Below are 27,368 nucleotides of genomic sequence, written 5' to 3' on the forward strand. Positions count from 1 at the left end.
CCCTTGCCCATGTTTCACTTTTCTCTATTTGCTGTGTGCTTATGTGTGGGATCTATACATCAAGCAAAGGACATTTTGAGTAACACCCAACTGGTACTTGAATGTTACACTAGTAGTTATAAATGTTTGCATGCTTTGTTTTAGGTGTAAGGTTTTAGGGAGAGCCTCATAGTTCCATGAACTGTGCTTGAGATGTATATTGTGTTTGTAGCAATAGGCAAGGCATCCAAAATAACGGTGCATTCTTTAAGAAATCTGCAGGGAAAAGCACCTTTGTGACTTCCATCAGCTTGTGCAACTCTCTGCGAAGCCCCCATAAGCAAAGTTAGAGTTCATATTTTAAGTTCCACTTGCTGAAACACCCATAATGCATTTCCAATATTGGGTTCATCCCAGCATTCCTCCCTTTAGTTCACCTATGCGTGCCGCTTTACATCTCACAATGGCACTGAGATATGAGATGCTAGTGACAAAGGCTATCTGACTAGTTCTTCCCCACCACTTCTCTCCCCAAACATGCCTGGTTAGGATTCTGAGTTGTAAATAAAATATCAGACTGGACAACCCAGTGTAGTAACCACATAAATAGATTATTATCATATGAAATACCACAAAAAAACACCTGCACAGTTGCTCAAAGCTGCACGCATACCGAAAAACCGTGAAGTGCACGGTTTTCTCAACCTAATATAACCGTATTTTGACTTGTACTTAAGTGGTTGTCTATTTACTTACTTTTATAATATCGTACAACTTCCTCTGATGTGTCTGTAAAACTTACCTTTTGTACCGAAGTTTTTGTCCTGAATGTTGACCTTATATCCTGGATTTTTTGTCCTGAATTATGACGCTCTAGCCTGAATTTTTACACTCAGCATCCTGAATTTGCACCCATGCCAGTTGGTCACCCTACTCAAGTTGTGCATAACTTCTAAAGTATCTAAGAATGCTGAGATGCTGTGCTTTATGGCTAATGCAGACTATTTTAAATCGAGTACCATTAAATTGTGTAGTAGGACGCCTGTAACTATTGACTTTATACCCAATCCTCATCAGTAGCCACTCCTTATTTCTGCACCATCTTACTGGTACTCTGACACTACACCAGCATCAAAAAAGACAACTTACAACAGACATATGTCGCCATGCCCTTTGTTACAGGGCTTCTTGTGGTCCATGCAATAGAAACATGGACGCATCCTTTGGGCATCATCCATTAGGGGGGCTTTGCTCTATGGTGTAATGCTCGCATTACTTACCGGAAATCTTCATTACTCCAAGTCGTAGTCTTCCTCGTCACAGTCCTTACTAATGACGTAGGACTGGGATGAGGAGGACGCATGTGAGGTAATGGGCCATATGCAAATTATTCACAGTATTAAACTAATCAAATTGACATAAACTATAATAGCAGGACTAAGGAGCAACTGTGGTCTCTCAAACAGTCTGTTTTGACTGAATTGTATTTTCAGGCAGTCAACAACTAGGAAGTGATTTTTATAACCCACAATGTTTATGTGTTCCAAATGGATGTTTCCGCTGGAACCTTGTTATTTTGTTACATTTCCCTACTGGAGGACCCCTGCACGTTATTATATTAAAAAAAAAGTTCAGAAATGCATTCCGCGAGATAATGGTAGAACTCTTACAGAAAAAAGCAGTTTTAAGAACAAAAAAGCCGAGCTGCGTGCACCTTATGGCTTGCACGCAGATAACTCTGTTCTTGGAAAAAAACGCGTGAGGCCCGAGGTCAGCTGCATTGATTTAATGCATTACTTGGGCTGCCAGAGCCGAGGTAGGAGCTGCTCGTCTGCACCAGGAGTGCCCGAAGCCTCTGCGATTCCGTTTGATCAAATCTCTGTGAAAGATGAGTGTCATGCCCTCTCCCAGCCAGCTGTGCGGGGACTGCCCTGCGTCCCGAGGTATGCCGGGCCTCGGAGGTGAGAGCCGGCTGCAGAGGTGGGAGGCAGGCACGGCCCGGGAGTAGGCCCGAGCAGCACCGAGGGGGAGGATCCCTTTCCACTCCCCTGTGCCGGCTGAGCAGACATCAGACGTGGAGGTGCTGGGATCCAGACAGGAGTGGAGAGGCGTGTGACGGTCCTGCCTTGCTACTTGTACAGACACGAGTGTCTCGAGCGCTCCCTCCTTTGTGAGCCCATGCCCGGTAGTCCCAGAGTCGCACGCGCTGCGAGGATGTCGGCGGTAAGAAAACTTTGGGAACCTTTGTCACGGTATAGTTTTGTCTTTTCAGGCCAACAAGAAAAAAAATACGTGCATTTAGGTTCACTGCTGGGGCTGTAATAATGTGATAGAGTGGGCGTGTGTGAGAGACTTGTGATGGTGTTAGAAGTCCGAAAAGCTATGAGCACGTTTGAGGAGAGATTCCTCTACATAGAATCATTTATTCGACGCACTTGCATTGCGAAAGTCATAAATATTTGACAGGGTTCTATCTACAAGTCCACTCAACAGCAATACACTCTTCCTTGATTGCATTCAGAGGTAAGTGCTTCGAGCAGATACATTTGCGTAATTGTTTGTGATGTATAAACGCGTTGACAAGCGGGCAGTGTAATCCGGCAACTGCCCCTCCCGCCGTTCAGGGTTAGGAGCAGTAAGAGTTTTGTAACGTGTGCCATGTGTGCCTGTAACGTACCAGTCATTTCCTGGCCCGCGTGGCATCCTGTGAAGGGCTTCATTTTTGGACACTTGTCTGTAATGTTTAAGTTTTACGCTTTTTTTCCTGGCTCCTGTTTTTCCTTAAAGAAACATACGCCACCAACGCTTTGGTGGGTCCACTTGGTACTAATAAGGATCATTAGCCCCGGGTTTCCTTCTTTCTGACATGTATATCAGATTTAATGATGAAGTGTGTGAGGCAGTAGGTTGTTAATGCACCCAGAACTACTTTATTCGTGTACCACTTTTCGAGGGGAGATGGTTACACTACTTACATTGTTACCTATGTTTTCTTTGGGGGTGTGAAGAAGGGATGTAGCAATGGACATCTTTAACTGGTCTGGTGCAAAAAGAATCTTCTCAAGTAAAACAGGGCGGTTGTTACGCATCAGAAGGCACGTCAAGTAATTTTATAGCTTCTGTTTTATTATAATACCACGTTAATCTTTTTTAAGATTGCTGTTTCTTGTAGTCCAGATTCGTGCCCTCGCTTCTGTTTGCTTCATGACTGCCCAGCGTGCTCTTGTTTGCTTTAATGTGCCTGTTTTTTTGCTTGTTCTAGTTTGCAAGCATGCTTGGATTGCTTTCACTTTAATGGGCTTTCATTCGACTTTCTAGGTTGTTGGAGTGCATTTTGTTTTTTTTTTGCAACTGATTCTGTGACTTTCTGGGATGTATCCTCGAAAGTTTCCTGTTAATGTGGCTGACCTGCTTGCTGAAGTGCACTTTATACTTTGCTTTTGAGTGACACCAAGTATTGCTGTTTTAATTCGATTCAGTTTGCTTACATGTGATGCATGGCTTGACGGGTGCATACGTTTGTTTTCCTGGGATTCGTTTGTTCTCATATAATTGTCTTATTTGCACTAGTTTTCAGTACACAGTTTGCTCAATGAGTTCTGATTTTGTGTGACTACCTGAATTCCTGGAGTGCCTCTTACTTCGTTCTGTTTCTTTACTTTTTGTTACTTTAATGTGACTGATGGTCTTGCTGGGAAATATTTTCAATATATGTTGGCTTGTTTACTGGGAGCATTGCTTTTATTTTCCTTTAGTTTGATAGGCTGGCTTGTTGAAGTGCACTTCCTATAGTTTGCAGTCACTTCACTTTGCTTTTAGGTTACTACCTGGCTTGATGGTGGTTTTCTATTTGATTTCATGTAACTCCTTGTTTTGATGAGTGCGTTGGTTTTAGTTTGTTTTAGTTTGTTTGAGGTAACTGCTTCACATGCTAGTTTCATCAAACAGCTGACGCCCACCCTGAGAAAGCCACAGCTGCCCTGTTAGTGGTATCAACACCAGTGCGCTTAGGTTCATTACAGCTCCTCTCACTTGAAGTGAGTTACCACCTACTTCGTTACTTTTTGTATCCTGCTCCTACCAAGTCAGATCTAGACCCAGGCCTGTCCCCACAATTGCTCAGGATTAAGGGACATTGTCATGTCATCCCAGTTGCGATGTAAAGACACCCAGTGAGCTGAGGACTCTATTTTGCATCAAGAATCAACTAGCTGGAGACCCTTGTGGTTGTTTAAAGCTTTAAGATCAGACTGTAACTCAGTCTTGAGCTGGGTGGGTGACCCCGATTACAAAGTGACTGCCAGATGGCCCATTATGACCCCCTTTGCCCGTCTCCCCTCCAGACGCACAGTGCAAAAAACTGAGGGCTGCCCAACCCTTCCAAAAAACTGAGGGGACCCTAAGAGCACAGCTGCCATCCTATCAGGGGTGGGATGCTTTGGTGTGCTGGTCTAGTTTGCTGGGTGCATTGGCTCCAGTTTTCTCCCATGTAATTGATTGGGTCTCTTGGTAAGTTGCTTTCAGTTGCGTTTATGTGAAAGTCTGACTTATGACTGTGCATTCCTTTCAGTGTGCACTTGCTTCAGTTTACTTTTTGAGTCACTGTCACTGTGTATTTTTTCGATTTTCTTTCATTAAACTGTTGCTTGGTGCTTTGCTTTCTGTTTGCTTTTGTGTGGCTGCCTGGCATGCTGATGTGCACTCTTTAGTAAAAATGTATATGACTGGCCTGTTGAACAGCACCCAGCTTGCAAGGTGTACATTTGCTTCAGTTTATGCTTGTGTGCTTGACTGTTTTGCTTGATACATTGCTTTCTGCTTGCTTGTATGGTGGTGCCTGCATGCTGTGGTGTACTCTTCTTCACTTTAAGTGTATGTGACTGGCCTGTTGACTAGTACCCTGCTTGCAAGGTGATGGTTCACACTTGCTTCAGTTTACTTTTGTGTGCTTGACTGTTTTGCTTGATACATTGCTTTCTGTTTGCTTGTATGTTGGTGTCTGCATGCTGAGGTGTATCTTCTTCATTTAAATTTTTGTGTTTGTGACTGGCCTGTTGACTAGCACCCTGCTTGCAAGGTGAAGGTGCACACTTGCTTCAGTTTTCTTTTGTGTGGTTGGCTGCACTGTTTTGCTGGATGCAGTGCTTTCAGTTACTACTTGATGCATTGCTTTCAGTTTGCTTTCAAGTAATTGCCTCTTATGCTGAGGTTTGCTTTTATATACATATAGGACCGGCTGACTTGCTGAAGTGCGCTTGTCGCATCCACACACACTTCTCTTTGGGTTTGTGTAATTGCCTGCTTTGCAGGGTGTCTTGCTCTCAATAAGCGTTTATATGAGTGCCTGGCTTGCTATAGCGCCCTTGTCTCATTCACACACTCGTCTGTTAGTTTTTTGTGTGTAATTGTTTGCTTTGCAGGGTGTCTTGGTCTCAGTTAGCTTTTATGTGATTGCCTGGCTTGCTGTAGCGCGCTTGTCGCTGGCTCCATGTCTTGTCTTGTCGCTCGGCTTCAGTAAGCCCGCGCTCGGCTGCCAGTCCCGCAGGCATGTTGTGCTCTCGCCGCAGCTACAAGTGAAGGCAGCTTCATTAGGTTCGCGATGGCACTTACTTCAGTGCAGGGCTGGTGTTTGCCGCTCTCCCTCGCAGCCACTCCCGGAGCATGATCCGGGCTGCTTGCGTTTGGATAAGCTTGTAAGGATTTGTCAGCCAGATGTGACAGGATTGTCAAGAGGCAAGGCAAGGAGGAGACCTGATATTAATCAGCACATAGCTCGGAGCCAAACTTTCTCAGACGCGATGTAGTAACATGTTCTCTTCATTTGCTGCCTCCTTTGTGGTCGCCGAGATGCCACTGTCTGAGCCTGCATGGTTGAAGGGGGGTGCGGGGAAAAGGCTGTAATTGTAGCAGCAACTTTCTGGGGAGAAAGAAAGGCTCCATATTGTTAATTGTGCCAGGTAAAAAAGGTGTTTTGTTGTTGTCTTTATTTCGCAATCGTGAAAAAGAAAGAGCACCCGAAGCCAAGCGCTGCGAAGACACGTGTTTCATCACGCAGAGTGACAGATTTCTAAAATACTAAACGGGTTTAGTTAGCACTTAAGGAGTACGAGCTGCTGTTCCCGGTGCAATTTTAACTCCAAGGCAAGGGCAAGGGCGTGTGGAGATGACGACTCGTCTTTCCCCTGGAGTGACTTTTTCTGTTTACTCCACATTCTGCCATAAAGAGCACAGAATCATGTGCCAGGTTTAATGGACACAGTTTGCTTTAAAAAAAATTACATTCATACTGATGTATTGGAAAGACACATGTTCATCTTGTGTGATCATGCTCCCCTTGTATGAGGTCTCTCTGCATAACGAGTAATATGTGGTACCTGTTTATAGTATGCTATATGTGTACCTTGTATGTAGTGTGCTTTGTCATTCGTATATAAAGTGAGCCATGTGTGATTACTGCGGTGAGTGTAATTAATGCCTGTATATGTGTTCTCGGTATGCAATGAGCCATGTGTGATGGCTGTGTGTAGTGAGCTGTTAGCTGTTGTTGTGTGCAGTCACTGCATGTAGTGTGCCATGTGTGATTGCCATATGTATGTATTGAGTTTTTTTGTGATTGTGCATATGTGAGTGATGGGACACCATAAATAGTGAGCCACGTGTGACCGCCCTACGTAGTGAGCCATGGTCAATGTAAGTATGTGATCAATGTATAGTCGCTGTCTCTAGTGAGCCATGTTTGAGAACCCTATACTGGGACCTATGTGTGATCTGTGTTTTCGACCATATTCTGTCCACACATTTCATGTTGTGCTGCAGTGGGGCGTTTCAAGGTAAAAGTTTCAATTCGAGCCCTTATGTTTTATCAGTGCTCTTTGCTATAAAGTACATCTATTAATATAAAACCGCTAAGGAGTGACAAAAACACTCAAGAGACCGGTGGTGGTGTTCCCGTGAAGCTGGCAGTGTGGTAAAACACGTTGCTTCTTAAATGATGAAAGAAACCAACAAGGTGTGCTTTTCAGAGGTATCTGGTCATGTGTCAAAAATGGATTGATCACTCTGTCCCCAAGATAATGACAGTTGGTACTGTCAATATCAAGCTCTTTAAAAGCCTTAACCACAGTGAAACGTCTCATGATGAACTTCATAAACCTTCTATTTAACATGGCTTTAGTAAGCAGTACAAACCTGCACATCTTGTATAGGTTCAGTTCATTCCAAGCACACACGCTGCTAAGTGGAGAGGCTGTAATGGAACTGGGTGTTTTTTATTTGCACAGGTGGTTGAATAGTTACACGTTTGTCTCTGTTCAGTGTGCTTTGGACGATATTTCTTTTTAATTTGCTTTATGGTATTATTACTTCAGTTCCATACTTATAACAGTAGCCTACAGCTCTGCATTATGATGCACCCCTCATCTGCATTTAACACCAGAGGAGACTGACTGTGTGTTCATGCTTTGAAACCCGATATCATTATTGCTGTTGCAGTTCATTGGGTTGTTCTGGAGGAGGATTGGGTCATCCAGCTTTTATTGAGTCTGTGCATTTTATTATTTATTTCTTAGTGTTGTACTTGATTGCAATAGTTAAGCTTTTGTATATGCTTTTCTTTCGCTTAATTATGAGTCTAAAAAACCTACAGTAAGGAATTTTGCTTTCAGAGAAATGTAATTTTTCGAGGCAGGTTTGGTTTTAGAAATGGAGCAGCACTTAACCACTGAGTTTCTATTTAAATTGCTTTTAAATAATCACAAACAAGATATGATGTGTTGCTCTATCATTTGCAGTTTTCTATTGAAAGTTTAAGAGCTCCGTATATCGCCAAGAATAATAATTTTTGTTTAGTTTAACAGTTTTTAAGTTAGGAACTTGATGGATAAGGATTTTCAAACACTACTTAAAATTAGTTAAATTTTTCTAAAAAGTAATCATGTGAATAGAACGGGGACCGACAGATATAGCTCTACACAATAATTAGAGCTGGTAGATTTGGTATATTTGTGAAAGTATGTATGCCACATTTGAATTGTGCAAACCTAGCACAAAGGCAGCATATTGCCGTACAGAGTCAAAGTCAAAGGTGGTGTCAATGAGTTACTTCGTTCTGTGGTGTGTCTTCAACTCTTTCCTAAATTGTAGGAGGGTTTGTGCAGTCTAGAGGAATGCAGCAATGGAATTCCAGATACTGGGTGCAAAGATGGAGAGAGTGGCTACTTTTTTCTGTTTTGTACATCTTTGTCCCCAAACTGATGATACTGTGGCTGCTGCTTTGCCAACGCTTACTGGTGATGGTGAGTTTGTTGTTTATGCAGGGCACCCCTGTTGACCACTCTGGTGGTTTTCAAGAAGGAAAAGGGCCAGAAAGGGAAGGGAGAAGAGTTGCTAGAGCTTATAGGATGCACTAAAGGATAGCCACTGTGGAGTCTGGGACGCTTCGAAAGAGGAGTTCCCCACAAGCCACATACAATAGTGCAAGGCCTTGAGAGGCTTTTCAGGAGTCACTTTCTCGGAGGAACGAGACTGTCTTCGTTTTCTTGGGAGTGCATTCCTTAAGGTTGAGGTTTGGTGAATCTAAATGTATTGGCATTAGGTGAAAGCCGTTGCTTGTTATTTTTAGTGACTAGTAGTAATACTGTTTTGGGGTGTTGAGCTGGTTGGTACTGAACATCCAGGTCTGGACAAGGTGCAGGCACTATTTTAGACATTGACTGTGTGGATTGGAGGAGACTTTTAAGTAGAGTGCTGTACTAAAGGTGTATTGGCAAATTTTTTCTCAGTTATCAGTGACTTTTATCCAAGCGTCTCCATCTAGATGTTGAAGATGACGGGAAGAAAATGAGACTGGTGGACTCTGTAGGGGATATCAATCTTCTGTGACCTGGAAGCACCCATGTGAACGAAATATAATCACTTGTATAGGTAAGAAGAGAAGCAGTGAAGGACATTGCTAGTGTACCACATTTTAGATTTAAGGATTTGGATGGGAGTGGGTCCTTTAATGTGGATGAAGGTGGATAAGAGGTCCAGCAATAATTGGAGAAAATGGCACCAATCTATGTGGTTGGGAAGGTCATTGTCTCAGATTTGTACGGTAGCCATCGGCATGCTTCAGCATGGTCTAAAGCTGGTTGATGGCCATTATGAAAATCACATTGATGCATTGATGAAAGCTTGAAGTTGTGTATCCACTATTTTTGTTATGACCTTGCTTATAAAAGGTAGACGAGTGGTGAGATGGTAGTTGGTGAGGCTGTGTACTGGGGATTAGTGTGCATTTCTTCAAGCGTAGGAGGATCTGGAATGTCTTTAGAGATTTTGGGACTAAGGCTTGAGTAATGGAGGCATTAACTATGTTGTTCAGGGGTGAAAGAGCTTAATGGCTTTGGAAAAGGTAAGACTTCATCGTATGAGGTAGCTGTTGTCGACATTCTTCCCCTCAGGGTGTGCAGGTTGTCAGTATCCCTCTGACCACACATCATAGGTACACTGATATTTGTGCCTTTGCTGCAACCAATCATAGAGCTAGTCCTCCGTGGACTTCAATAGCTATACAGACATTGAGGATTGGTGTCACTGAAAGAGGGACATGATATCTTTTCAGCTGGCAAAACGCTGATATTTCATGCCTTGTGGTCCAAACCTATCCGGTTTTCAGTGATCTACAGGTTTAGTTCAAAAGCAGGTCGCGAAAGGAAGCATCCTCCTAAACTCGGTACTTTTACTAGTGTCTGGCCAACACCGAATCCTAGACCGTTTATTCTATTCTTATGTTGGGCAAGATCACATTTAATTTCAGGGGCCTTTAAAAAGTGAGACATTCCTGTATTGTATTAAAACGAGAGTCCTGTTTTACTTTATATTGATTTTCGTTAAGCCACACTCTTGTAGCACAGTTGGTGCTGGAAATTACTTTCTCATTGGAGTTTGAAATAAGAGAACATAAGAGAACTTATGGTGGTCATACAGCCACCAACAAGAGATTGGCTGCAGGTTCTCAACCTCCTGCTGCAACTCGAGACACCAGTAATATGTGTCTTTGAATCTAGTTCGCATCCTCGCAGGGTCAATTCTGCCAATTGCATAATTTGTTATACAGTGTGATCCAGTTAATTTCACTGGATTTGAAGTATAAATTATGAACTTGTGAAATGTAGCTGTCTTGAGAGCACTGTAAAAAGTATTTATTTGCAGCTCCTGAGGATTCCTGACACGACTCTCCCCACAATTGAGACAATGTGACTTTTTTTATGCTGTTGACCGAATGAAAGTATTTAAAGAAAAGATAGACATCCATACAGACTAATATTTTCATGAGATTCTTTAGCATATATAGAGCCGATGTGACGATGAATAAGTAGTAACAGTCCACGGTAGATTAGGGCTGTCACATTTTTAATGCTGTTTCAGGATCCCTTTCACTGCTGGCTAAATAAAAAGGCAGAAACAACTATCAGGTCCTCAAGAGAGGTCTCCATTTCCTTTCTACTATTCTTACAACTTTCTACTCTTTTCTAACAGTAGCCATGCAACATTTCCTGCACAACTGATTTGATGTCGGTGCCCCCCACCCCTGACTGATTTATGAACAACTATAGTTCTGAGGTGCTCAGCAACACTTTCTCTAAATCCCAAGAGGAAGGAGATTGTCCTAACTGTAGGAGGCAGAGTGTAAAGTTTTGCAGCTGCTGCAAAAAAAGGATGTGACTCCACTAAATCTAGGCACAGAGGGGAGCAACACATTCTGAGAGCATAATATGTGCCCGGCACATAGATGTAGAATTTCTTTCTCCAGTAGAAGGGATCAGAGTGATTAATGGCTCTATGTACTAAGCAAAGGGATTTACAGGTAATCCTTTTTGTCACAGCGAGCCAAGCTAGCTTGTCTAAAGCAGAGGAGGAGGCAGACCTATGCCATCCAAGTGCTAATCAAGCAGCTGTATTTTGGATGCCCTTAAAAAAGGGAAGTTCTAATAGTCAAGACGACTGAGGATGATGGTCTGGACCACCATCCATCTGGCACAAGAGGGAAGGAGAGGGACTGTTTTCCTTAGTGTCCTCAACAGAAGAAGCAACTGGAGGTTAGCTTATTTTCCTGTTTCTCAAAAGACAAATTGTCTTCTGAGAAAAAAAAACGGTTTCTTAAATTACCTCACTGGGGTTGGAGGATCATCCTGGATCGGGGCCAGAAAGTCTAGGGCGTAGGACTGGCCAAAGTGTAGGTGAATCCTATTGTGTGGAGACATAGTGTTCTGTGGAAAGGTGGGTTTTTAGGTAGATTCTGAATAGCAGTAAGGTTGGGACAGTGCTGATATTGGTAGGCATGTTGTTCCAGATCCTGGCGAAATGGATAGAGAGGACTTGTCATCTGTTTTTTTTTTTTTTGCAGCTTTGTTTTCCCAGTCTGGTAGTGCCCTCACTTCAGGTGTGGTGCTATACACATGAGGTGGGTAATGTCTCTGCCAAGACTAAGGGTGCATTTTTTGGTATTGTATGTGATGCAGCATGTCACTAAGATGATGGGGTTTTCGTGGCACAGCCCGTTCCATCAGAGTTGGAGTGATAACTCAAACGTCGTTAACTCTTTGAGGAGTTGTACTGCTGTTGGTAGGATGGCTTTGAAGGGAGCCACTGTGGTGTCTGGGAGGTCACAGACCTGAACTTTGCTTTTGCCAAGGTGTAGTAGGTTAAGACTTGAACTGTTTTGTATTTTGTGCCTGGCTAGCAGGGTTGCACTTACCTCAGGCGGTAAAGTTGATACCATGGTTCCGTGGTCATCTTGGAAGTGCGCTCTTTGAAGAAGAAGTCTGTGGTAAGAGTGAAAACAGGCTGTGTTGTGGTCTGGGACAGCTACAGAGTGAGCCGGTCCAGAGTTCATTTTGGAAAGCTAGGTTTGAATATGTGATTATTTGGTACTGTTTGCACATCATGATAGATGAGACAGCACTCTGGCAGTTGAAACCCAGTAACAAGGGATATTCGCTCCCCGATTTAAGACTATCTACAAAGTTGTTATTACTAGTTTTTAACCTTAGTTCAGTAAACCGAGGCAGTCCCATGAAACACTCCATGAAATCAGGAAACCTTCCTCTTCCTTTTATAAAAAATGACAAATCTGTCAGACTGTGTTCTGAACGATTGTCGTACAAATCCAAGCAAGTGTATGCTACTGGAACTGTCTAGTATTGGGCATTCTCGGTTCAACCTTCGCACTCCTGAAGTGCACCCTGATCCCAGATAGCCACATTTGTAGTCCTCATCCTCAAGTCTGCTAATATTGCCACCATTATTGTAGAACCGGGGGGTCTTAGAAGTAGACGACCCAGCGGTGCAGGAAACACCCAAGTCCACAGCTTCCTCCAAGTACGTTCAAAAATGGGAGACCACACAACTGGGAGTGAAGAAACACAGGTTTATTAATCTTGCACAGGAATCTCTACAGATGGAAAAGTGTCTGTGACCTACTGAAGGTAGGTAATGGGAGACTGTTCAATTTGCAAGGAGCATGCAGCATCCTTTATATGACTTGGACACTCCCTTCGCAGAGAAGGAATGCAGAAAGTTCATATAGCTTGCGGGGTGGAGATACAGATCACCTGCCCTTTGTCACGGAGCTTGATGCTGGAATGGGGCAGTCTAAGCCTTAGGCACATCACCTGCCTCTTGCGGTGTAGTTTGAACAGGAATGGAACGGTCATCTGCCATCTCAACATTCCTGGAACATTTTAGGATGGATGCGGGGAGAAGGTCAGCTCGAGTACAGGTCGACCTGTACGTGGTCAGTGGGACAGAGGTGAAATGGACGCTGTAGTTACAAAGATGGTGGGACACATGGCAACTTAGCAGATTCAGGTTTCACAGTCCCTCCTTTTGCCATGGGCAACACCTCAGTCAATATCGATCCGCTTAAGCTCGTTTATAGCTTGTTGATACAGTATTTTACTATCTGTGGTCCGTTGAGGCAGCGTGGTAGGTGGTGTACAACCGATAGCACAGATTGAACAGAGTGTGGGGCCACAGTGGATGCACAGACAGCAGAAGAACAGGAGAGCTAGCGGAATCAGTAAGATTGTTATCATTTTCCAACCTCAGGAGACAAGCAGTTCCAGAATCCAGAGCTCCAAGACCAGGGAGTTTCAGTTTCTTGATGGATTTCGGAGGCAATTTGGTGAAGCTTGGAGATAGCATCCTATACTGACGGTGACGAATCCGGAATATACACACAACAGCTTGCGCCGATGATGCGGCAGGCTCCTCCCTTATCCGCTAAGATGATGTCTAGCACCATACGATTTTGGAGGGCAATCATGTGGGTGGCATCAAGTTCGGCAGAGTAGTTGGTCAGTACTCCTGCATTCTCATTAATAGTTGTTTCAAGGACTCTGGTTAGTCTTCTGATTTGGAGGCTGTTGGACATAGGACCCCAGTACAGCAACAGTCCTTTCCTTTGCATCATGGAACTGTTGACCTGTGGTGTCTGTCTGGTCCACATCTGGCAATTGTCGTCTTTGGCGGTGGTACATATTGTCTCTGTTGAAAACGGGTGGTAAGAGGAAAGCAATGTAGCATGTACCACTCCAGTCGGGAGGTAACCATGTGTAGGCTTTGTTTCCACACGCAAAATGCAATCCTGTAGGAAGGCGGTGATTTCGGGTGAAATTGTCATAATTCATTGTAGTATTGCATAGACTGACTCCTACAGGTGTTTTTACTCGGCATTGCAGACATAATGTACCAGGGCGTGGCGTGACAGAAATGGCAACTGTTTTAGCTAGAATTTTAACGCAAGTGTAACCCCATGTACCTTGCATAGGGATGGACATGATGGTACGCATTGGTTCTGAGTCAGAGGCATTACAGATGGTATTGTTTTGGGCATGGAATGTCCAAAGAAAGGGCTGGAATGTGGTAAGGTTGCCAGCGTCGCCACGTGAGAGAAAGATGTTTGTGAGGTTGTACATCAAAGTGCAAGTATAGGCAGACGAGGCAGGGAACACTAGGAACTGTACAGTGTGTTGAGTTGTATGAGGTAGAAGTCCACAAACATCAGTCAGTTGCACCTGCAACTTGATTAAACTGGTGCAGCATTTGGATGAAAGCATTATTACTGAATTAAGAATGTCTGTTGAAGTGGGAATCAGGCCACGGAACATGCAAATGTTCAGGAACTTCAGATGGTTGTGGGGTGTGAGGCAGGACAGTGTGATGGGCTGGAGCTGTTTCTTCAATAATCCAGAACACTACACTGAACAGAACAGCTAACGTCGTCAGGACAACCAGTACTATTGTCTGGGTACTGTAAACTCTCATTCTAGCTTTCTTCAGCGTGGGGGTAGTACCACGGGTGCATGTGGCCTCTGGATTCATACTGTTCCCGTGTCCTTGACTGTTTTGTTCATCGGGGGAACATTGGCAGACCTGGATGATGGCCCTTGTTGGTAATCATTGTTCAAGGGGGTGTGTAGCCTTTGGTACTTATGAATAGGACGGATCGTGACATATCTGGGTTTTGGGGACATTGGTCCCACATTATCGTAACCTCCAGCCATGATCGCTCTACAAGCGCCCGAGAGTACTGCAATGTCCCTAATAGCCGCCAATAGTTAATGCTTCACTGACCAATATTTGCCCCGGTAACCCACTACTAGGGGTACCCAGGACCCTCATTCAGGTTTTACTACTGCCCTGCAGCAATTTACAATGGAGTACTAACGGCCCTTGGAGCTGGGCTGGTTCTTCAGCTTAGCCTTGGATCGGAGGTAGTATCCGTCTGTTCCCTTGTCACAAAGTTCTAGTTCCGGTTCAGAATCTGAGTCATAGTCTATTGGTCTGTTGTGGGTCAGAACTTCTTTGTGTACTTTCAAGTTGTCTTCAGTTATGGGATCCACTTTTCTGCAGTGGGAAGCATGCACCCAGGATTTCTTTCCCTCAACTCGCAAGGCAGTTCTGGTCCCCAGCAGCACCTGCAAGGGACCTTTCCAGCGGGGCTGCAGAGACTGGGTGCATGCAAATTTCTTCACTAGGACGAAGTCTCCGGGTTTGATATCATGGCCAGGGCCCTGAGATCTGTCTGTGACGGAGGCCCGGACCTGTTCATGGAGTAAAGACATTGTTTTAGTGAGTTCATACAGATAATCAGTCAACACTGCCTGGGGAAGGTCAGTCAGGGATTTAGGAGATGGGGCATTCCAAATATTCATAGGTCTACCAAAAACTGTCTCATAGGGTGTAAGGTGTGACTTAGAATGTGGGACTGATCTTATAGACAGCAGAGCTAGAGGTAGGGCATTTACCCAATTCAATCCTGTCTCAGTTGTTATCTTAGCTAATTTCTCCTTCAGGATTCCATTATAACGTTCCACTAATCCTGCTGGATGGGGGTGAAATGCAGTGTGGAATTTCTTTTTGACCCCCAGTCCCTCTAAGATATGTTAGACTGTCTGGCTGATCAAATGTGATCCCCGATCACTTTGCATCAATTTATAAAGGCCATACCGGGGAAAGAATTCCTTCAGGAGTACTTTAGCTGTAGTAATGGCAGTATTATCCTTGGTGGGGTATGCTTCCACACATTTACTGAATGCACAGACCACCACCAATACATACTTGTAGCTGTTAACTCTGTTCATTTGGATATAATCCATCTGAAGGACTTCAAAAGTGGCAGAGGACAGTGGAAATCCTGTTGTTGGACCCTTTGTTCCCTTTCCCACATTGTATCTTAAACAGGTCAGACAGTGCTTGACAAATCTCTCGCCCAGGGGTCTCAATTTGGGATGGTCCCATACTTCCTTGAGCATAGTATACATGGCTTGGGACCCAATGTGTGCAGGTAAGTGTATCATTGTAAGTGAGGGAATAACATATGCTGTTGGTAGTTTCCACGAAAGAGTATCCTGAGATCTCCAACATCCCTCCTCATCTAATATACCATCTATTTTCCACTGTTCTTTTTCTTCTATGGCAGCGGATTCTTGTATGTCAATAATCAGTTGTCTGGCATCATGCCATTTCTCAGCTTGTGATTTTAGGATGTACATTGGTGCAGGTATTATTCCTAAGGCTGTGTTCATGGCTGTGCTGTCGGCCAGAGCGTTCCCCTATCCTACTTCGTCAATCACTTTCTTGTGTGCCGCGCATTTGATCACCGCTAACTTAGTAGGGAGAGTAATGGCTTCCAAAAAGGGCATTAACCAATTCACCATGTTGTATAGGTGTCCCATGAGAAGTGAGAACCCCTCTTTCTTTCCATAGTAGTGCAAAATTGTGTGGTACCCCAAAGGCATACTGACTGTCGGTGTAGATGTTTACAGTCATGCCTGTACTGAGGATGCAAGCGCGCATAAGTGCTGTTATCGCTGCCACTTGGGCTGATTTCTGTAATATTCGGGCAGTCTCAACTACTGTGAGTGCTGTTGTGACAGAATAGGCTGCAGATATGGTGCCATTCAGGAGTTTCAGGCAAGAACCGTCTACCCACAGGTGGCCTTCTGCATCTGGTAAGGCTGTGTCTTTAAGGTCCACCCTTCCCTTGGTTTCTGCTTCTGTTCGGAATACGCAATCATGATGGAGTGGCTGAGTGAGGGGGTCGGTATCAGGTAGGGGTAAGAGTGTAGCGGGATTCAAAGTGGTACAGCATTGAATAGTTATGTGCGCCTTTAACAGGGTGAGTTTGTATCCATACAGTCGGGCACTAGTAAGGTGTTGGGTTTTGGTTTTATTCAACAGAATATCAACGGCATGTGGTACCAGAACTGTTAATGGGGACCCTAGAACTATACCCTCTGTCTGGCGCACTGCCACAGCAGCCGCTGCTACAGCGCACAGACAGGTAGGCAAAGCTCGGGCAACTGGATCAAAAACAGCAGAAAAATAGGCACAGGGTCGTTTGTGTGTACCATGCATTTGACAGAGAAGTGAGAAGGCACAACCTGACCGTTCGTGTAAAAAGAGAAAAAATGGCTTTTGATAATCAGGTGTACCTAAGACTGGGACTTAACACAGAGCCTGTCTTAGGGTCATGAATGCTTCCGCATGCTGTGATGTCCAGGGAATAGGATCAGAAACATCTTTCGTCATCAGGGAAAGAAGTGGCTTGATAATGAGTGAAAACTTTGGGACCCACTGGCTACAGAAGGAGGTGAGACCTATTAGTGCTCTCATGTCTCTTTAGGTGGTTGGAGTAGGGAAGTTCAAAATAGTCTGAATCCTGTCTGGTGTAAGAGTGCGTCCCTCCTTAGACAACAGGTCACCTAAGTCACTCACCTGTTTTCTACAATACTGCTATTTGTCTTTGGATACCTTGTGGCCATGTTCAGCAAGGAACTTGAGGGTCAGTAATGATGCCTGTTGAGCCAATTTGGTAGTATCTGCTGCTAACAAGTGTCATCTACATATTGAATAAGAGCCACTCCCTCTGGGTGATGGACCTGGTCAAGTTGTTTTTTCAATGCTTGGCTGTAAGTGCTCGGACTTTCTGTATAGCCCTGAGCGGCGCGACAGTATCTACACGATCTGTTCTTTAGGGTGAAGCCAAAAAGAAAACGTGAGTCTTCATGAATGGGGATGGAAAGTAATGCGTTTTTCAAATCGATTACTGTAAATGTTTTAGCTGTAGGTGGAATCCTGGTGAGGATAGTTGTTATGTCTGAAACTACCGGAAAATGTGGTACTACTATCTTAATAATGGCGCGTAAGTCAATCACAAATCTGTACACCTTTTGGTGTGTAGCCGATCGTTTTAATACCGGCAAAATGGGGCTGTTGCAGACGTTGGAAGGAACCTGTTCCACCACGCCAGCCTGAATGAGGTCTGTTACAATTTTTTGTAGTGCGAGCTCTCCCTCTAGATATTTTATACTGTGCTAATCTAGGCAAATGTGCACCTTCCCTGACAGTGATGTGAACTGGTGGCATCTGGATAGTACCAACATCAGTATCAGAAGTTGCCCATAAGGTGTTTGGGATGGTAGCTAAATCTTCCTGGAAGTTGGAGTAGCTGTACAGCCAGTTGGCACGGGGAACCATTGTCATACAGAATGACTCTAACATTATCTGGGGAACATCTGATAGTGGAACGGTAATGTTTTAACAGATCCAATCCCATGAGATTCTCAGGACAATCTCGTGATAACAAGAATGTTGCAGAAGTGTCAGCACCGTTGATCGAGAATGGCGTAGGTTTGGAAAGGGGGTTCACAGACGATGTAATTATTTTGCCGGATGGAGGAGCCCTCGGAATCAGTGGGGTGGTCAAGGTGGTGCGGGATGCTCCTGTATCCACAAGGAAACATCCTTTAGCACCAGCCACCGATGCTGTAACATAGGGTCCCTGTTGATCCTCGGGTACCTCCTAATGGTTCCTTGACCTCCCTAGGCTGACCAATATACTGGGCTCATCTCAATATCGTCATCGGCATAATCTGGTAGGGTAGCCTGGCGTTCTGAATTATCAAACCTGTTGTCTCAATTTTGATATTGGGGTCGGGAGGGGGTGTTAAACTGTTGCGGTTTCGTTTTACCTGTGGCAATGTTATCAGCTGATATCGGGCAATCCTTCTTCCAATGTCCCGGTTTCTTGCAATAGACACAAATATGAGTAGACTGGGGACCAGATCGATATGTTGCTGGTTTTGTACTGGAGTGTTTTGTGTTTCCGTGGTGAACTTGGCATTTTGCTGACTGACATTATTTGTGTCGTGAGGGCAATTACGGGTGTCTAACTGACTTAGCAACACTGGTTCTTTTAATTTCTTCTTTTTAGTCTCCTTTTCTTTTTCTGCGTTTTTATACTGAACCTCGTAATATTATGCCATTGTCAATATAGTGGCGGGCGTTGCCGCTGGCCAGCTACTTTCTCTGGCCATAAGCCTGTTCCCCACTGCTGGTAAGAGCCCTTTAACAAAAGTCTGAATAAGCAGGTGGCGACCAGTTTGTCGCGACATCCTGACCACTGAATCGGTGTATGCCTTTCCTAGTCTAGTAAAATAATAAGAGTCGGATTCATCAGTATTCAGTTTGCAAGCATTGAGAAGGGTCCAATCTAACTTTCTCTCTGGAGCAAGAGTTTTTAGTTTGGCTAACAGTATTTTCGGCAGTGCTAATATATCTTCATGTGGCTTTTCACCAGGTTTTCTCTCTTTTTCCCTTGTTTCCAGGTCTTCCCATGTACCATGGAAAGCTGCCTGATCGTTAACGTATCTGAGCGGTTTCCAAAGCTCAGCTGGCAATATAAGGCCAGAAAATTGAGTGATGTCAATTAGGGTCAAGGTACAAGTGTTCAGTAAATGCTGGACACTCTCATAGAATTCCGTAGGAATCTTTCTGATGTTAGGTATATCTTTTTCGAACTGTAACATTTCAGCCTTTGTCCAAGGAGAATATACAAAGGTAAACCTTAATCTGGAACAGGCATTCGGGTCATCTGGGTTATTTAGAACTGTTCCAGTACCCCGCAGAGGGACATAAATGGGGGAAGCCTCTTTGACTGGCATCTGAACACTACTCTCTGTCTGACTATTGGAATGCAGAGAATTTTTTATCATTGATAGTAATGCATCTCTGTAGATTCAGCATTGTGCAAGCGCCTATATATTTTCTGGAAATCAAGCGGTACTTCCACCCTTTGGTACTCCTATTTTGCCATAAGGTGGTAAGCTATTCTTTCTAAAAAAAATAGCGCTTTCTTGTCGAATGTACCTGGCGCTCTGCTGCTGCGTGGCTGTCTGAAGGGGAGGCACAGCCAGTAATTAGTTTGTAAGCTATGCCATCTATTTTTTTCTTTTCCTTGTCCCTGAGTCTAGGAAAATGTGACCTTTTTATACTCGCCCGGGTCAGAATCATAACTGCTGTCTGAATCTCTAGCCTCCTTTCGAAGTCCCGTTCTGTCATATTTCTTCACAATTTTAGGAATAACTATAGGGGTAAGGGTTTCAGTCTCTGGGTTGGGTACCTCCACCTGAGCCGGTGGGGTTGGTGACTCGGTTACACTATTCCAAAGAAATGAGTTGATGAATTGTTATGTACTGATTTGTTGACTTACGCATACATCTGTTCATAACTTGCTTTGCTCAAATTTTTGATTCCCCGTGAAATAATCTCTTGATCAATTCAATATAAATACCTTTTCAGATATAATTATTTTTCCGTGTGCTTCTTGTATCTTTTTGCTTTTGACATTGAATGTTTTCCTTATTGAAAATAACTGTACTGTTACCTTATGGTTATATTTTAGTTAGATTCTATAGAACTAACTCAATCGACTGATGCCATCAAATTAATTCAACTCAGTAAACAAACCAAATCCCTTGTAGCTTTTCCCTACTTTGAATTGTTCATTGCCCATACCTACAAGGGTCAATTGGGTTACCCATTATCTATTCACGTGTCTCATGATAAGCGGGCGGTCTAAAAAGTAACATAGCATCGTCTTCGTCAATTTTTGGGGGCAGTAAGAGTTACTGTCCTGTTATGTTCAGTCGGTGTTCCCTATCACTTCCTTCTATATTTCTCGCCCTTTAAGGGCTGCCATTTCATGTAGAGCAGTTTTTCTGAGTGTCCTATTCTCTCTAGCTAGAGCTCTTCTCTTTCTTTCCGCCATAAACCAAAGGAATCAAACATTCTCATTCGCACCTTCTGTCTATGCAGCTGCTCTTCCAAATATGTAAGTTTAGGTACCTCAAAAGAACCGAATTCTGGCTACTGTAACTCAGCATTATTTTTTTTGTATTTCCGCCATAATTTAGTATATGTTCTACCGGAAATACCATATTTGATGTACATCTCTTTATTAGGGGACCCTTCTGGAGAGGCTGGCTGACTTTCTTCTAACACATCCTGACTGTTCTAGCAACAACAACCGAGTTTACAAAACGTACTAAAAACAGGCATGTTCACTGTACTTAAATAATATTTCACTCAGAAACCAGACCATTCCCAATCAGGAACACAATACCTGTCCTTCGGTCCTTGCAAAGATCGAATCAGAAACCATAAAACAGAAAAACAGACACATGCAAGCGTAACTGAATCCGTATATAAGAATTCTTTTCATGTCGCTTAAAACGACCCTACCAGAATACCCGATGGGTTTCTCCGCTCCTGGGTGGTTCTCCTTCTTATTTTCCAGACAGGCTAGACGGACCAGAAGGGATTCCAGTCAGGACTGGGGCCATTATAGTCAAGGACACCGTCGAGGGAAGAAAATCAAGGCAACGTTGGCTGCAGAGACTCCAGTCTGCTTTCCGCAGGTGCACTCCTCAGTTACTGATCTTCCTTTCCTCTCTGGATCGTCAAGCTGAGACCACAGAGTCTCTGATGGAGCCATGCGTTGATGCGCCAATTGTAGAACCGGGGGGTCTTAGAAGTAGACCACCCAGCGGTGCAGGAAACACCCAAGTCCACAGCTTCCTCCAAGTACGTTCAAAAATGGGAGACCACACCACTGGGAGTGAAAAAACAGTTTTATTAATCTTACACAGGAATCTCTAGAGATGGAAAAGTGTCTGTGACCCACTGAAGGTAGGTAATGGGAGACTGTTCAATTTGCAAGGAGCACGCAGCATCCTTTATAGGACGTGGACACTCCCTTCGCAGAGAAGGAATGCAGAAAGTTCATATAGCTTGCGGGATGGAGATAAGGATCACCTGACCTGTGTCACGGAGCTTGATGCTGGAATGGGGCAGTCTAAGCCTTAGGCACATCACCTGCCTCTTGCCGTGTAGTTTGAACAGGAATGGAACCCCTGGGCGAGGTCATCTGCCATCTCAACATTCATGGAACATTTTAGCATGGGTGCGGGGAAAAGGTCAGCTCGAGTGCAGGTCGACCTGTACGTAGTCAGTGGGACAGAGGTGAAATGGACGCTGTAGTTACAAAGATGGTGGGGCACATGGCAACTTAGCAGATTCAGGTTTCACATTATACTAACAGAACTGACCTATCTCCCGCCAAAAAAAGTTATATAGTTATATATGGTTGTGCATATGGTTTAAAACGTTATACAAATGTTATTCTTATTTACGTAAGTGCACAAGATAAAACAATACAACAGTGAAAAACTCACAGCTTCATTGTGTTCATTCCTTCGATTCAATATTGCTGCAAAGAAGTAACAATTGATGAGAATGCTATTGCAAACAAATCACTTTGCTTAAACTCTGACTTATTGAACTCAGAAAAAAGCTAGGAGTATGCCTTTTTGTTTAGTTAACATAACCGTTGTCTGATCTTCCTGGATATTTCTAGCCACTTGAACCACCCACTATCAAATACAAATAACGCCTCAGAAACAGACACTCTAATTACAATCCACAATAACTCCACAATCTGTAAATGACACTTTTGAGTCTGTGACGAGACCTTCCTTGAGTAAAATCTTCTCATAATAAGGGCTGGGAGGGATTTCTGTCCTTTTTTAAGTCTACAGTATGTAAAAGCAAATTCTAAGATGAATGCACAGTTTCTGATTCTGCCTGCAGTAAACTGTTGAGAACTCCACAAACTGCAGGAGGTTCTACTTAGCAGTCCACAGACTGCAGCAAGTGTACTTGCCTTCTCATGAGACTTTGACTGGTGCGCTGGGGCTAGTATGATCTGATTGCTAAATGACTAGCGATCTTAGTTGCCGCTCTTGTCACCTTCCAGAACGGGACCATTTCTTAGCCATTCTGATTTGCTGCTGGTAAGGCATTATGTTGCAGTCCAAGAAGTATGGTGACCAAAGACCGGTTTTGATGTTTGGTCGCTCACCTACATGCATGTTCTTTTCTTGTTCAACTTTTTGAGAAGATTTAGACGTTCTTTTTTTAGGGCCGGATGTACTGTAAGAAAATGTATACGTTGCAGTGTTTCTGTGTATCGAGGTCGAAGTGTGCATTAAGGTTCTTTCTGTAATTGTTTCACTCAACTTAAAGGTATGTTGATAGTTTTTAAAGTGCTCAAATACCAATGCCATCTTGGCGCTAGTGTCCGTTGTGAGAAAAGCAATGCAAAGGAAACAGAGGGGGAAACTTAAGCGGAGGAGCAGAAGAGCCATGTTTTTAGTTTTTCCTAAATTTTAGCAGATTATCTTGTGTTCTAGGATGGTCAGGCAAAGAGTACCACCATTTGGAAGTGGGGTAAGAGAAAATCCTTCCTCCCCCAGTGTGTTTCTTTTAATTCTGGGAAAAATCACCTACCTAGCCGTGCTTGACCGAAGAGTGCTAGTGGGAGAATACCATTTAAAGATATCTAAAGAAGAGGGCCTACCTGATGCAAGGCTTTATGAGCCCAGCACAAGGCCTTCAACTTAATTCTCACCCTAATCAGCAGCCAATGCAGTTCCTTGATAGTTTGGGAGGCTGAACAGTATTTAGGAAGGTACCTCAACACTCGGGCTGCCGCATTTTGAAGGGTTTGCAATTTAAGAAGATACTCTCTGATAGCTTATGTATAGAGCTTTGCAGTAATGTAGTTTTGAAATAACTAAGGCTATGATGACCCTTTTCCTTAACTCAAACAAGAGGGAGGGTAGGAATGTCCTTAATATTCTTTGGGTGAGAAAGCAAGAAGATATTACATGTTTGGTATGGTCCATGAAAGCTAGTTTGGTATCAAAGATGACCCCCACGTTTCTTGCTTTCTGGACTGGCAGTAGAAGGGGCCCTAAATTAGACAGTCACCATGCGGCATTCCAGTAAGAATTATCATTGCTAAACAGTAACACCTCGTTTTTTCTGACTTTAGCTTTTAGCAATTCTTCTGCATCTAATCAGCGATATGGCCCATACAGGCATGGAATTATTTAGCTACATTCCCAGGCTCAGAAGAGACAGACCCCACTATTTAAGTGTCTTCAGCATAGAAGAATACTGCAAACCCGCAAGCTCTAATAAGTTAAATCAACTTAGTGATGTATTTCTTTCCAAGGAATAAAGGATCTGTTGATAGTGTGGAGGTGATATGGGAGGCATTTAAGGTTACGATCCGGGGTGTCACTATCTCCAAGAGCTGTGGGGTGCTTAAATCTATTGTTCGGACTCTCGAGGGCTTAGAGGCTGACTTACGACAACTGGAACGCAGATTGCAGCTGGTTCTGATCCCGACCTCATGGGTCAGTTTAGGGGTAAGCTTTCGGAGTACGAGGAGGAGGCTGCCAGGGAGGCTAAGCATAGGGGGAAGTACTGGACGGCGAGGAGATACTGTGAGGGTGAGAGGCCTGGGAAGGTACTTGCTGCACTCACGAGACATCAGAGGTATAGTTCGGATGTGTTGGAACTGGTCTTGCCGGATGGCACACGCTGTAGAGACACAAAGGAGATTCAGGAGGCGTTTATCCACCGTTACGCCCACTTGTACACTACTCAGCAGTCGGGAGATGTGCGATATGGCGGTTTCCTTGATGATTTAGCGCTTTGCTGGCTGTCAGGCGATCACAGGGCGTTCCTAGGTAGGCCCCTTGAGGAGGAGGAGATCAGGAGCGCCATCATGTCCCTGAACAACGGGAAGGCTACGGGGCTGGACGGCCTTCCCGCCGAATTCTATAAATGTTATGTGGATATTATGGCTCCTGTTCTTCGTGAGGTTTTTGAAGAGTCCCTTGAGGTGGGGAGACTGCCGGGGTCTATGAGGGAAGTTGCTATCACCTCGTTACTCAAACCGGGTAAGGACCCCCTAGACGTGGGTTCCTATAGGCCTCTTTCATTACTTAATTGTGATGACAAGATTCTGGCGAAAGTGTTGGCGGTTCGTCTTTCGGAGCTCATGCCTGTTATTGTCTTGCCTGATCAGTCCGGGTTCGTGCCTGGCCGGGCGACTTCTCATAATCTTCGGACATTGTTTTCCCTGATCCCGACCATAGCTCCGGAGCTCCCGGTAGCCGCCATTTTTTTGGACGCTACTAAGGCGTTTGATTCCGTGGAGTGGGGTTACCTTATTGATGTATTGTGCAGAATGGGGTTTCCTCGGATCTTTATCTCGTGGGTCAAATTGTTGTACACTGACCCGGTAGCGAGGGTGGTCGTGAATGGCGTGCTCTCCCCCCAGTTCCCTATTACAAGGGGGACCAGGCAGGGATGTCTCCTTTCTCCCCTCCTATTTGCCATTGCCATAGAGCCTCTTGCCTGCCGGATTCGCCAGCTGCATCAACAGAGTGCGTTTAATTGTTTTCAGCGCCAAGTGGGAATCTCTTTGTATGCGGATGATGTCACACTTTATGTGAAGGATCCGCAGGCGAATCTTAATGCGCTTTTGCGAGAGCTAGTTGCTTTTGGAGGTGTCTCTGGGATACATATCAATTGGCAGAAATCCCAATTCTTCCCGCTCTCTGCAGCGGTTCATCGATTTCCGTTGGACTACCCTTTGGAGTGGTGTGACTCGGAACTGCGATATCCTGGTATTGTGGTCTCTTTGAGCAAAGAGGAGACTATTAGGCTTAACTATGGCGTCGCTATCACTAAACTGGAGGATAACATCACGAGATGGATGTCGTTACCTTTGTCCATGGCGGGTAGGGCATCTCTGATTAAAATGGTGGTCTTACCCCGCTTTTTGTATCTTTTTCAGAATATTCCGTATCACCCTGGAGCGTATTTTTTTAAACGTCTTCGCTCGGAGCTAATTCGTCTGTTCTGGGGGGGTAAGCAACCGAGAGTGGCGTGGGCTACCTTAACGTTACCCTATGTCGATGGAGGATTTGATGTTCCTGACTTTGAACTTTATTATTTGAGAGCTCAAACACACTATGCATACCACTGGATGCGTCCCACGCCGTTTATGCCACAGCTCGCGGCTGAACAATGGGTCGCCCATCCTCTCCCGTTGGAAGGCATGGTGCTGGGCAATGTGGGCGATGTGGACACCCACCAGACAACGGTGACGTGCACAGTGGATGCTTGGAAACGTGTGGCGAAATTACTGGGTCTTTCGTTCTTCTACTCACCTGCACTACCCCTAGCATATTATCCTGCTTTGTCCCTATTGCAGGAGACAGGGTTCCAGCATCTGTGCAAGCGTCTTGGGGCACTTACGTGGGGAAGCCTTTTTCGTGAGGGCACCTTTCGTACCCGGGACCAGTTTTTTGGTGATGTGATTTGTTCCCCCTTGGAGATTTTTTATTATGTCCGCCTGCGACAAGGCCTGCGTACCATACTGCCGGAGTTCCCTAGGGAACCGGACGTGACCATACCGCTCCACGTTCTGTTAGTCTCCGATGGGCGACATTTGGTTTCGAAGCTGTATGGTGCCATTAGACGGCAACGGGTTGCGCCGGCTAGTCGGGTACGGGAACAATGGAACGCTGAACTTGGAATTATCATTTCTGACGAACAGTGGGCGTACTGTTGTGGTGTTACTGCCAATATCTCCTCTAGTTGCCGTTTGAAAATCATACACTACAAGTTCATCCAAAGGTTTTATTATACCCCAGCCAGGAAACTTAGATTTCGATTGTCGGAGGACGATAGATGTGCCTGGTGCCGGGCAGTTGGTGCCGATTTCCTGCACCTGTTAAGTCTCTAAATTGAGGGGTTTTGTCCTACGGGTCCTGGCTGGACAATTAACCTTTATAAAGAAGAAAAAGTGCCAGGGCTCGGTTTTTAGACACCAAAGCTTGTTTATTCAGCTGGTGTGAACCTTCCTTTCTTTGTTTCAAGAAGGTATGCAATCGTCATTATTTAAACATTTCAAAATATTTACACATTCCAGCAATATACAGAGGGTGAAACATCCCTTCTACTGGGGATACAATGTGAGCAACATTTCATACATTTCAAATGTTACAGTGTATTCAAATAAAAGTAAATAAAGAAAAATTCATAAACAGTTACACTTTCATTATTTCATGGAACAGACATTAAATCATGTACACCAAAATTAGTTGTGGTATGTTCGTTTTATAATTGTATTGCCCTATGCTATTATGCGCCTCTTTTCGACAGCCAAATAGCCGACGCGTTTCCAAACCCTTCTTATGGTCAATAGGGTTCTTCCTCAGGGCTGGGCTGTATACCTATGGTGTAAAATTAGGGACATTTAGTATCTCGTTTTCCTAAAATTATTGGTTCGCTTCATATACAGGCAAAGCCTGTGAGGTTTTTTACCTTATGTCGCGGTATCACTGTTTTCAAGAAATGGGCATCGAACCACTGGCAAAATATGTGGATGTGTTCCTAAAGCCTTTCTTGTCCGAAGTAAGATCATACTTAAAAGACACCAGGGACTTCATCAATAAAATTGAAGGGACCCCATTTGATGACCACCAAGAGTTGATGGTATCTTTTGACGTCACTTCCCTGTATACCCAAATCCCTCAACAAGAGGGTCAAGAAGCAATGGAATATTAACTAGACACAAGACCCAGACCACATAGAGTCCCAACAGACTTTATTATTGACTTAGCGAGAATAGCACT

General features: G+C 44.2%; 1 protein-coding gene and 1 pseudogene across 2 annotated transcripts in view; one reads left to right on the forward strand and one right to left on the reverse strand.

Moving 5' to 3' along the window:
* The first annotated feature begins 2,046 nt into the window (after positions 1-2,046).
* The window catches only part of BNC1 (basonuclin zinc finger protein 1), a 205,251-nt gene continuing 179,929 nt past the window's right edge, over positions 2,047-27,368 (forward strand). Inside the window, exon 1 of one of the 2 annotated variants that reach the window (XM_086958231.1) lies at positions 2,047-2,202. The gene's annotated coding sequence lies outside the window, so the exon portion shown is untranslated. Of the gene's footprint in view, positions 2,203-2,313; positions 2,503-27,368 lie in introns of those variants that run through there. The other variant, XM_086958232.1, reaches the window with a different exon arrangement.
* On the reverse strand, positions 12,867-13,802 carry LOC147733644 (syncytin-B-like; annotated as a pseudogene).

Source organism: Lissotriton vulgaris, chromosome 2_1, assembly GCF_964263255.1.
Source record: "Lissotriton vulgaris chromosome 2_1, aLisVul1.2, whole genome shotgun sequence".
Lineage (NCBI taxonomy): Eukaryota > Metazoa > Chordata > Amphibia > Caudata > Salamandridae > Lissotriton > Lissotriton vulgaris.